This window comes from Anser brachyrhynchus (genome assembly GCF_964034855.1).
Source record: "Anser brachyrhynchus genome assembly, chromosome: 7".
NCBI classification, from domain to species: domain Eukaryota; kingdom Metazoa; phylum Chordata; class Aves; order Anseriformes; family Anatidae; genus Anser; species Anser brachyrhynchus.
Window position 1 is genome coordinate 30,311,356 of NC_137701.1, and position 10,089 is coordinate 30,321,444.

Sequence of the window (10,089 nt, forward strand, 5' to 3'; positions counted from 1 at the left end):
TGTAATACATTTTTCCTTTCTATCAGTTGTAGCGGAAACGCGTGTTTGGCATGTGCAGTCACTCCGAACACAGAAAATAGGAACAGCCATCTCTTCCTACAGGGCAGTGATTTTATATTGCCAGATGTGCGCCCAAACTCAGCCTTGCCATTAAGCCACTTGAATTCCAACACACTGTGACTGCAGAGAGGTGTTACCCAACAGGGACTTTGTCAGTGTGCCCTTAATTAAACCCAGCATGGCAGGGCACAGCTTTCTGCAGTTTGCATCCGTGTCTTTTTCACGTGAAACCCCTGGTGCCCACTCTAGGGATACAACTCTGTGCATCAGCAAGAAACAGATATCAGCCCAGGGAATGGTTCAAACCACAAGGCAGCACTGCCACCCTGAGCTGTTCCTGCAGATCTGCAGACCTGAAAGGTGGAGCTGTTGGGCTGACAGCGAGAAATCAGCATAAGGCAACAGGATCTTTGTGTTTCCTGGCTTCGGCAGCAGCTCCTGTAGCCATAAAGAAAGCTGTCAAACTCCTTCTGGCTTTCCTCTCCACATCACCTTTGGATTACACAGCAGATGGTGTGAGACCCCCAGGAACGATGCTTCAGTGTCCATGTACTTTCAGCAATGTGGATGTACTCAATGGCCTGGCTATTCACAATTTGCAGACTCTTAGGTGTCTGTAGGTTGGGTTGTTTCAGAGTCCTGAGCAGGGAGTGTGCCCCCCTACATGTATGCCACTCGTTCAAAGTCATCCCAACACCACACATCTAATACTGACGTGGCTGGTCTCCTTCCCTCTGAGGGTACGTGTGTATGACTGAATGCTCACGCATGTGGACTTATGTGATATTTCAGTTGCATAGATCGTGTGGCCAAACAGGAATGTAAACTGGATGATTAGAGTTCACTTTTCTCCATTGATACCCAAGAAAGCTGAAGGGGAGCGGGTCTAAATCTGTTTAGAACTGGATGGACCTGACAAATCTAACTTCTGCTTTGTAGTGTGACTGCTCTCCTGTTTTGTGCGAATACGTGGACTTAAGAGGGCACGGAGGTGTCATCTGAACATGGGAGACCACATCTCCTTTAAGCTCATGGAACAACTCACACAATTTCTGTCCAGGTATGGTACAATTTTGCACCCCACACTTAACCCAGCCCACCTTGCTTTATCTGTGCTAATTGGCTCACTTCTTCTGTCAACGAGGACAACGTTGTCAGGTCTACACCAGACATCTACCACCAGACAAAAGGTATTTTAATATACAGGTTCCTTTCCTCCCCTCTCCTGTGCACTGGACTGCTAGGTTTAGCTGTAGACATTTTCTAAAATAAGTTTCTATGGTGAATTAGATGTACGTCATTCCTAACATCCAAGTCATATGTCAACCAGACATTGCACCCATATCTGCGCTGTCTAAACAGAGCTGTCAGGTGTCAGCTGTAACAGCAGTCCATCAGTCCAGATTCCCTGGTTGCTCTGCACAGGCAGAAAGTGAAGAGGAATTGGAAATTTGGCGGAGATAAGATTGTCTTAACTCCAGCTGGGATGAAGGGGAACTACCCCAGGGACCAGGGGAACATCGCTGTCTCATAGCTGAACAAGGTGTGGACAGACTATCCTCCTGCTCAAGCAATACTCGTAATTATTTCTGTTGTGGCTGCTCCCAGAGTCCAACCATTATCGGGAATGAATACAAGAGTTTTTATGAAGGTGAAGTTGGAGCAGGGTCCTGCTAAGAACTTCCCACGCTTAATAAGAAAGAAGCAGAATAAAGTTCTTGAAGGAAGCATCTTCCAGGGGCATGGGTAGGTTTTCTCTGCAGCTGCCTCCACACACAATCAATGGCCATTCAGTCAGGAGAAACACCAGGTCTGCGAGACCCTTCTTCCAGGGCCGCTCTTCATGCACCCTGCCCTGCTCACAACCTGCCTTATGCAACTTCCCCCCTTCCAAGAGGCCTCGATATAGCCACACTGCTGCCAGGGGACCTGGCCACTTCCCAAGGATGATTTTACACTCTTACTCACAGGGGCTGAGCTGTTTGGAAGGAAGAAATACACCCTTGCACAAGGGGACAGCAATACATACAGCTTCCCTGAAGGATGGTTCGTGAAGCCACAAAAATACCCTGTCTGCAGTATCCTGTGCAATACCCAGCACACTGGACATTTAGACTGAATTCAGGAGCAAAAAGAATGATATTCTTTAAAATGCACGGGTCACTGCCTTAAATTTGTCCTTTTATATGTGCCTGATTTGATCAGCGCCTTTGCTATCTTTCACAGCATGGCTATAACCAGTCTCGCGGCTTTCGCTCACCACAGGGTTTTGCAAATGGACTACATTGGACCAGCAGCCCAGGCACTTTTACACCACTGAAATTTGTTTTGTCACAGAGTCCATTAAGAGGAAACGGTGCTGTGCTGCAAAGCACCTCTTTTGTACCCCTGTAAAATCATATAAATCTACCAATCTCACTGCCGGGAACAACTGCAAACAGGCTAAGGGACTTCTGCGGGAAGCCGAGGCTATTAAGTGCTACCGACTGGACTTTAAAACACAGGCCACTGCTGGTTCTTTTAAACTCTGTGTTAATGACTGCAACATACTCTCCCCAGCTCCTCATCTCCCTCCTTTTCACTGGAAAAAAGTAGCCTTGTCTTCTATCATTTGCTGTAAAACCAGCCCAGCTATCATTATCCCCTGCCCTCCGTCATCTGGTGGCCAGGCCACACTCCTGGGGCTGACCCAGCCTCAAATAGCAAAACTTTTATCCTCTGAAGTGCAGGCATCACAACTTGCTTCCTTGTAGTACGAAAGCAGGAGCGAAAACACAAAGCTGGCAGCTGTAGGGCTTTATCCTAATTGCAGAGCTCATTTCCCCAGCTGAGATGTGGCCTGTTAGCTTCCCTCCATCCCAGCACATAGACCAGTGACACCTGCAAGACGATTTCCAGCCACAGCATGAGGCTGAATGTGAGGACCGTGCCTTTTACTGAGGATCTGCAGCCTCCCTCCCACTCTGGTGGGTTTTTCCCCCAAGCCCAGAGCTGGGCTGAGACACTGCAGAGCTGAAAGCTGCGTGGGGCACTTGTGTTGAAGAAAGACAGCCATGACATGGCAGCAGACCCAGAATCATAGCAAAAGCCCCGAAGGCAGTAGTTTTAAATCCTACACAAGCTGCAAAAGAACTGCCTGTAAGTGAGGACTCATCTTTGTCAAAGCCCAGCTCTCAACTCAGCTATGTCCGTGGCTGTAGCAAGAGAAGAGCGAGATCTAAATGTTGGAAGCAAGAATCAAGTCTGAAAGATGCCAGAAGAGGAGGATGCCACTAGTTCTCTGTCTGACAGCTGACGACGGCCTCCTACCCTGTAACCTCGTATCATAAGAAGTGAGGTCAGATAATTGTCTCTGATAATGCTAGAAGACATTTTATCCTTTCTGCAATGTCATTTACTAGAGATGCATGTTTCTTCCAGCCTGTCCTGAAAGGAAGATGAACCCCTAGGAGATTTCTATTAGCCTAGCATGATAGTGGGCCTTGTGACAGGTTTTCTGCTGAGAAAACACGGACAATATCACTTCTGGAAAGTAAAAGAAGACCATCTCATCCCACCAGAGGCCCTTGGCTACTGCACAATGACAGCCATCAAGAAAGCAGGGTAATCATTGCTCTGCAACTGGCACCCACAGCAGAAGAGGCCAGTAACACCACGTCCACCTGGATTAAAAACCCTTAATGTCACATGGGGCCATTATGGAGGTACGTGGCCATCAAGGGCAGGTTTTGCACGTGTCCGGTCAAGCCGAGTCCTGGCAAGGGGCTGGGCTTTCCCCTGCAGAGGTGAGGAATGGGACAGATGTAAAATCTTCCATAACAGAAAAACACATTTTATCCAAGCATCTAAAGGAGACCGACGTGTTACTAACTCTTGATAGAAAACAGACACAGTGGCAGTCAAAACCCGTTTAGGGACTAAATAGCACTTTGGGTCAGAGAGCTTAAAGCCAGCATCAGCCAGCACCAGGCCACCTCAAGGGCCTGGGCCTTCATAATTTCCTGTCACCACACAGCCGGTCTGGGGGACGGTGAGACCAAAGTCAGCTCTCCTCGAGATTGCTCCAGTTGAACTTTCCTTCCTGATCCATCTACCCTTGCTTGTAGATGATCTCTAAGACTTCAAAGGCGTCTGATCCAAATCCCTTTTCAATGGCATGGCGCTCATCAAATTATACATTTATTTTGTTTACTCTGCCTTAGCATGAAATATTTTTGTAGTTGCCAGCTCTCCACGATACCAGGTATATTACCAATATTTCTTCTTACAAATGGGGCTTTCCAGAAGCATCTCAGCAGCATACCAAAATGCCCATTGATTTCAGTAAGATTTAGATATGGAGGCTTCTCAGGCATTGTCAATCCCCTTAGGCACTTATCTGAATCTTCCGGCACCTAAGCACCTTTGAAAATCCAAGCCAAACACCACACTGCAGCCTCTCACTAGGATGTCTGAATTGTTTCATAATCGGCATGAAAAACCAGCAGCCTCCATGCAATTATCCAGCTGACAGCTGCTTCCACTACAGCAGTGCTAACATTTGCATGAGTGAGTATCAAAGTGGGACAGCTTTTGTGCATCGGTACAGGAATATTTGGGCAGAAGACGACTAAGCAGCCTATGAAAGCTGATGCATGTTACAACACAGATAACAGAATGTGGTTTCCAAGTATGATGCAATGCATTCATTCACCCTTTTTTGCCCTATTTTCTTTGGCTTTTTTTTTTTTCCCCTTTTGTTTTTTTCCACTTGAGCAATTGCTTAGAGACAGTCTCACACCTGAAAGCAGGCAAAGCAGAGGTGCTTTAGGACTGCTATTGCTGTGGGACCCTGCATGCTGTGAGAAGCAGTGGTGTCTCAAAGACTTACCGTGGCTGCCTGTCCTGCAGAGAAAGGCTGCTGAAAAATTGCTCTTTGCTACCATTGTGCCAATGTATCCCCTCACCTTTAGCCACAGAGAGCATAATTTTGACATCTACAGTTCAAGATCTTTCTACTGAGCAAGCAGGATGGTTTGCACTAATCCTGACCAAAAAAATAGCTCCTCAGTTTTAAAAATTAGACTGAGTCTACATCCTTTAAGGTCAGCAGTACTCTGCTGAGTTTTTGAAACATTTGAGTCCCTGGTCACACCACGTCTCTGGTCCCATGTAAAAGTTTCTTAGATATAAAATAGCAGCATTCACAGACGTATGGAGAGCCAAGCAGGAATGTCTCAATGCCATCTGTGCATGGTGCATCACGCATACACAGAGAGGAAGCATTGCAATCACTACAGCCTCTGTACAAAATAATGCACCCACTATAGCTAATAGTTTAGGACGCACTTTATTCCTTCAGTGACGGCATCATTTACACACCCACACATTAATAAAACGGGGGCTCTGGGAAGAACCATTCCTCTGCTTGTACAAGTGCTTTCACTGGTCCTAAATAAGGCCTTCCAGGAGTTAAAGAGCAACAAAACAGCAGAAAGTTCAAGTGGGAATGAAGAAAAGTCATTACAGATTTAACTGGCTGTGTAAAACCCCCAAAGCTTAGAATTAAAAGCTTTTAAAAAGCTTTGGTAAGACACACTGAATCATCAAAATTTAAAGGCAGAAATATCACTAAGGAGATGTTACCCAGACCTTTAACTCAATAATGGAGAAAGAAGTGGGGCAGGAGGGGATTTAAAAAAAAAAATAAAAGAGAAAAATCCCTTCAAAGCCACTGATAGACTTGGGCTGGTCAAGTTACTGCTAACAGTATTTCTGAATGGCTGTAAATCCCACACTTAATGTGCAGTGTGGAGTATGAGGGAAATGTACAACTGGAAATTACACAGGAAGTCGCTCGGATGTGCTGGACCACCACACAGTCCCCTTCCAAGCAGCTTATCTTATTATTAAGATAATCATACATTTTCCTCCCACCAAATGCCCATTCCTTTCTTTTTCAACACCTCTTATTCCATTTCTCCTGGTACTCTGTGCCTCCTCACAGTCCTCATGTATCTTGTTGGTGTTTGTATGTAAAGCCACCTGTGGTTTTGGCTCCAAACTTTGGCTCCTACCTTTCATAAAAAAATTAAACTTTTGTTATAGGAAAAACACTGCTCTGACCATCCCCCTGTAAACTGGAGATTTCCATATTCTTGCTAATTCCTGCACATCAGAATAACAGAGGATTAAAAATAATACACTTTATTTTCATGCTTCAGCTATTAACAATAAAATCATGAACACATTTGTGCAGCATTTAAAACCAACTATGGGCTTAACCCAAAACCAGCTGGAATCAAATAGATCCTATTATCCTATTTGTTTTGGATCACTTCTTTAATCCAAGGGCCAAAGGCAGCTGTAGACACTGGAGGCTAAGAAGGCCTGCCTGGGCCTGGTGGTGGTTGTGGCTCTGAACGCTGGCTTTCATTAATTTTTCCCTGTCCTTTCTTGTTATTTAGCCTAGCAAACATAAGTATTATTGCATTTCAGGTCTGGGTATATCCTTCGTGAAATTAAGAAACAAGCCTCAAGGAGAAGCAGAGGTACAAACAGCCCCAGTTTTGCCACCTGAAAAGTCTCCATAGGAAACTTTGTCTTTGGGGCATCCTAATCCTTATTAAAACCTCAGGGTTTGGTCATTTCTTTTTCTGGCTATTTTAATATGATCACATTTAATTGAGCAGACAATCACATTTTCTTTCCCTTTGGATTTCTGTACTCTTGTTAGGCCCTGCAGGGTTCCCTCCTGCTGATGGAGGTAAAAATGGTGCAGGCCCGGAGGCCTTCTCCTGAGGAGTGCTCCTCTCACAAGCCAAGGAAAGCTGCTCAGCACTCCTCCAGCTGCGTCACCTTATGTCAAAACAAGTTGATTCAACAGAATCTTAATTTTTTGTAGAACTTTACCAACTTTGCTGAGAACTTTTGTAGTAAAAATGTTATGGTCTATAGTGTTTGGGGTTTTGACAGTACAAGTTTCACTTCCACAATAGCATCGTGTAATTAAAATAGGGTAACAGACATTTATAATAAAATGGAAGAGCTAAAACAGGAAAATAAAGAAAATAGGAGTTTTGTGTTTGGCAGAATGATGTTTTGTATCAGTTCATTGAAACTGAATTTTAACTTTTCATCTCAGTTTGCATTTAAGGGAAATTTGGAAGGATCAGGCTAGCCCACAAGTAGAAAACTGCTTTCTGTTGTCTCCAAACCATATCCACTCCTGCAACACCTTCATCACCCAGAATTCTTCCAATCCAGACAATAATGGCAGGAAGACCCCAGTTTTGGCTTTTCCCCAAACTTCCAGCATTAACAGGCAATTCTTATGGATTGAGAAAGTTGCAGTTCCTACAAAGGGTCTTGGAAAATAGACACACAGCTCTCTGAGTCTGCTCCTGAAGCCTCTTCACATAATTTACGTCCTTTGGCTTGCAACGAGCCCTTATGCAGATCCCATGCAAAACCCAAATAAGATGATGTTTGTGAAAAACTTCAGCACCAATGTGGACACAATCAAGTAACAGCACAGGAATCACACCTGAAGGGAGGAAGCCAACAACTCGGTCTAGTTTCAGGCAGAGAAGACTTCACGGCTGTCCCACACAGGCATCAGGAAGCCATTTGTTTATGCATTATTATTATTTATGATAAATGAAGTGTGCTGTAAACCTAAGGCCAGAAGAGGCTGTGCAGATGGAGTAAGATGCTCCTCAGATGGCTGCTCTGGGGAGACTGAAATGTTTTTGCAGAGCTAATTGCCTCATAAATTGGTTTTATTCTCCTGGCTGAGTCTAATGTCTTCTTTTAAAGTTAATAAAAAGAACTCAATTTGCTGATTGTTCTGGACTCAGTACTAGCAAAAAGAGCACTCAGGGACTCTGGAAGGACCCAGACAATTCCTCAAAGCCATTGCAGCCTGGATGCTAACTGGTGACAAGCAAGGTGTTCCCTGCTGCTCCTTAATCTGCTTTCCAGGGACACTGACACACTGGGCGCCATGGGTATCCCCACAAATGTCTGTAGGGGAGAGATCACAATTGGCAGCCTCCTGCAAGAGACCCCAGGGCTTGGGGAGTAAGAGAGCAGAGCACACACGTGTGCCAAAATACTATCAGCAGGCATGAGAGAAACCGCAGTGTCACAGCAGCACTAAAATCCCAGCCTAGCCTCACGCAGCTTGGTGCGCAGCATCGCGGCCTCCTCGCACGCTTCCATTTCAGTCAGATAACTGGCACCCCAGCTGGCAGCGTGCCCCTCAGATAGCTAGCACACCAGTTAGAGATCGATGCCCAAGCAACTCTACAACGATTTGTCAAATGGGGCCCATCGAGTTACGCATACAACCAATGCTCACTGACAGAAACCCACACGCAGAGGCCAGGAGAGTGGAAACACCAGCATCCACTTTGTGGCCCTGGTTGGGGTGAGCTGCACCAGTGTCTGGTCCATATCTCAACATCTAGAGCGTGAGCCCCTCACAACACAAACTCCCTGCCGTTATAGCCAGAAAGAAAATTAACTCCGTACCCAGCGCATGCCTGAATGAAATTCCCAGTGAGATGACGTGATCCAGACTTTAAAATCTGTGAACCTTTCACTTGTTTACAGTATTTCTTCTTTTCTGGTGAACAAACCTATCTTAGTTGGGGGAAAAGAAGCGCCAAAACCCTCTGTCACAGCAATGCTCTGAGCAATAACACGAACTGGTTCAGAGTGGGGTCATCTTCTGAGGGGACACTGGGTCAATTGCCAGCACGGCCAGGGCTTTCCCTCTTGCTTTAGATGCCCAGATTCCACCCAAATGCAAGCGTTGATAGTAGGGAACAGTGACTAACTGTTAAGTTAACCTTAAGTTAAATGATTTCAACAGTACATTAACAGCAGGAGGGGGTTGGTTAGTGATGGGGCAGAAAAGTTTTCAACAGGCATCTGTGAGGAGGGAGATTGCACCCCCCCAAACATTGGAAGGGTCAATTCCTGTCCTAGTGCTGAATACGGAGAATTCAGCTCTGACGCTGAGCTTAATTAAATAGAAATATGAAGTAAGAAAGAAAGGCTAATTAGATAGAAATGCAGAGTTACAGGATGTGAATGCTGATTAACCTAATAATAGACAATAATGCTGTTAAAGGGAGTTAAATGGTTTGTTCAATGGATGGAATGATCTATAATATATAATATATAAAGTACTTAACAGTAAACATTTAATTGCCAACTTCAGTTGCATTTTTCTTTACTGTGCAGAATAGTGTTTCATATAAGATTACTGGATAGGAACAATTCACAGCCCTGCAAAAAGACAATGTCTGTATCACATGGGAAAGAGCGACAGCATCTGCTTTGCAGAAAGCCTGAGACACAGCTAGCAATACTGGAAGCTGCCAGGTAAGGGAGGGAAAAACTAAATAAAATAGCTGTCCTGCTCTGGCACATCACTACCTCTGTGGGCAGGACATGCAGCCTTCCCCACATGCCTGCCCATGCGAAGGAGGGCTTGGGAGGCAGATGAGCACTTCCACACTTCACAAGTTGGCTCCAGGAGCAACTTGCTGAGGCTTTAGGAAGGTGACCACTTGTCACAGAGAGGTGAAGCCAGCCTCTGGTGTGGGTTGTGGGGAAAGCTCTTAGAGGGCTGAAGGCACCTCTGGTTAGTGTGATCCTTCATGGGACCAGTGAGAGAGAAGCTGTGGCCCAGTGGATAAAACACCCTGCCTGCTCCCATCATGGATGCTTTCAGCATGAGATTTTCTCAGATTTCTTAAGAGGGGACAGATATTTTGCATGCTTACAGTGTTCATCAGGTGTCCAGGATGTTTTGTATTGGGGTGGGGGACTCAGATTTAGTGAGCGCCTTTGTGCAGCAGGATTGCTGCATACCTAACCACAGCATCACCTTCAGTGGCAAACACATCGTATTCTGCAAAATCAATAGTCAGGACGTTTCTGGCAGCCTCTAATAGAATTGAACAGTAGATGTAAGAGGGGGGGAGTCACACCAGCAGGCCAGCAAATAAACAGTCCTCTTTGATCTCAGAGGCTCAC

The 10,089-nt window shown here is 45.4% G+C and overlaps 1 long non-coding RNA gene across 1 annotated transcript; it reads left to right on the plus strand.

Annotated features, from left to right (window-relative positions):
• The first annotated feature begins 329 nt into the window (after positions 1-329).
• On the plus strand, positions 330-5,806 carry LOC308198439. Its single transcript, XR_013953919.1, has 2 exons — positions 330-3,397; positions 3,481-5,806. It is a non-coding gene; the product is annotated as an uncharacterized lncRNA (long non-coding RNA).
• The last annotated feature ends 4,283 nt before the right edge of the window (positions 5,807-10,089 follow it).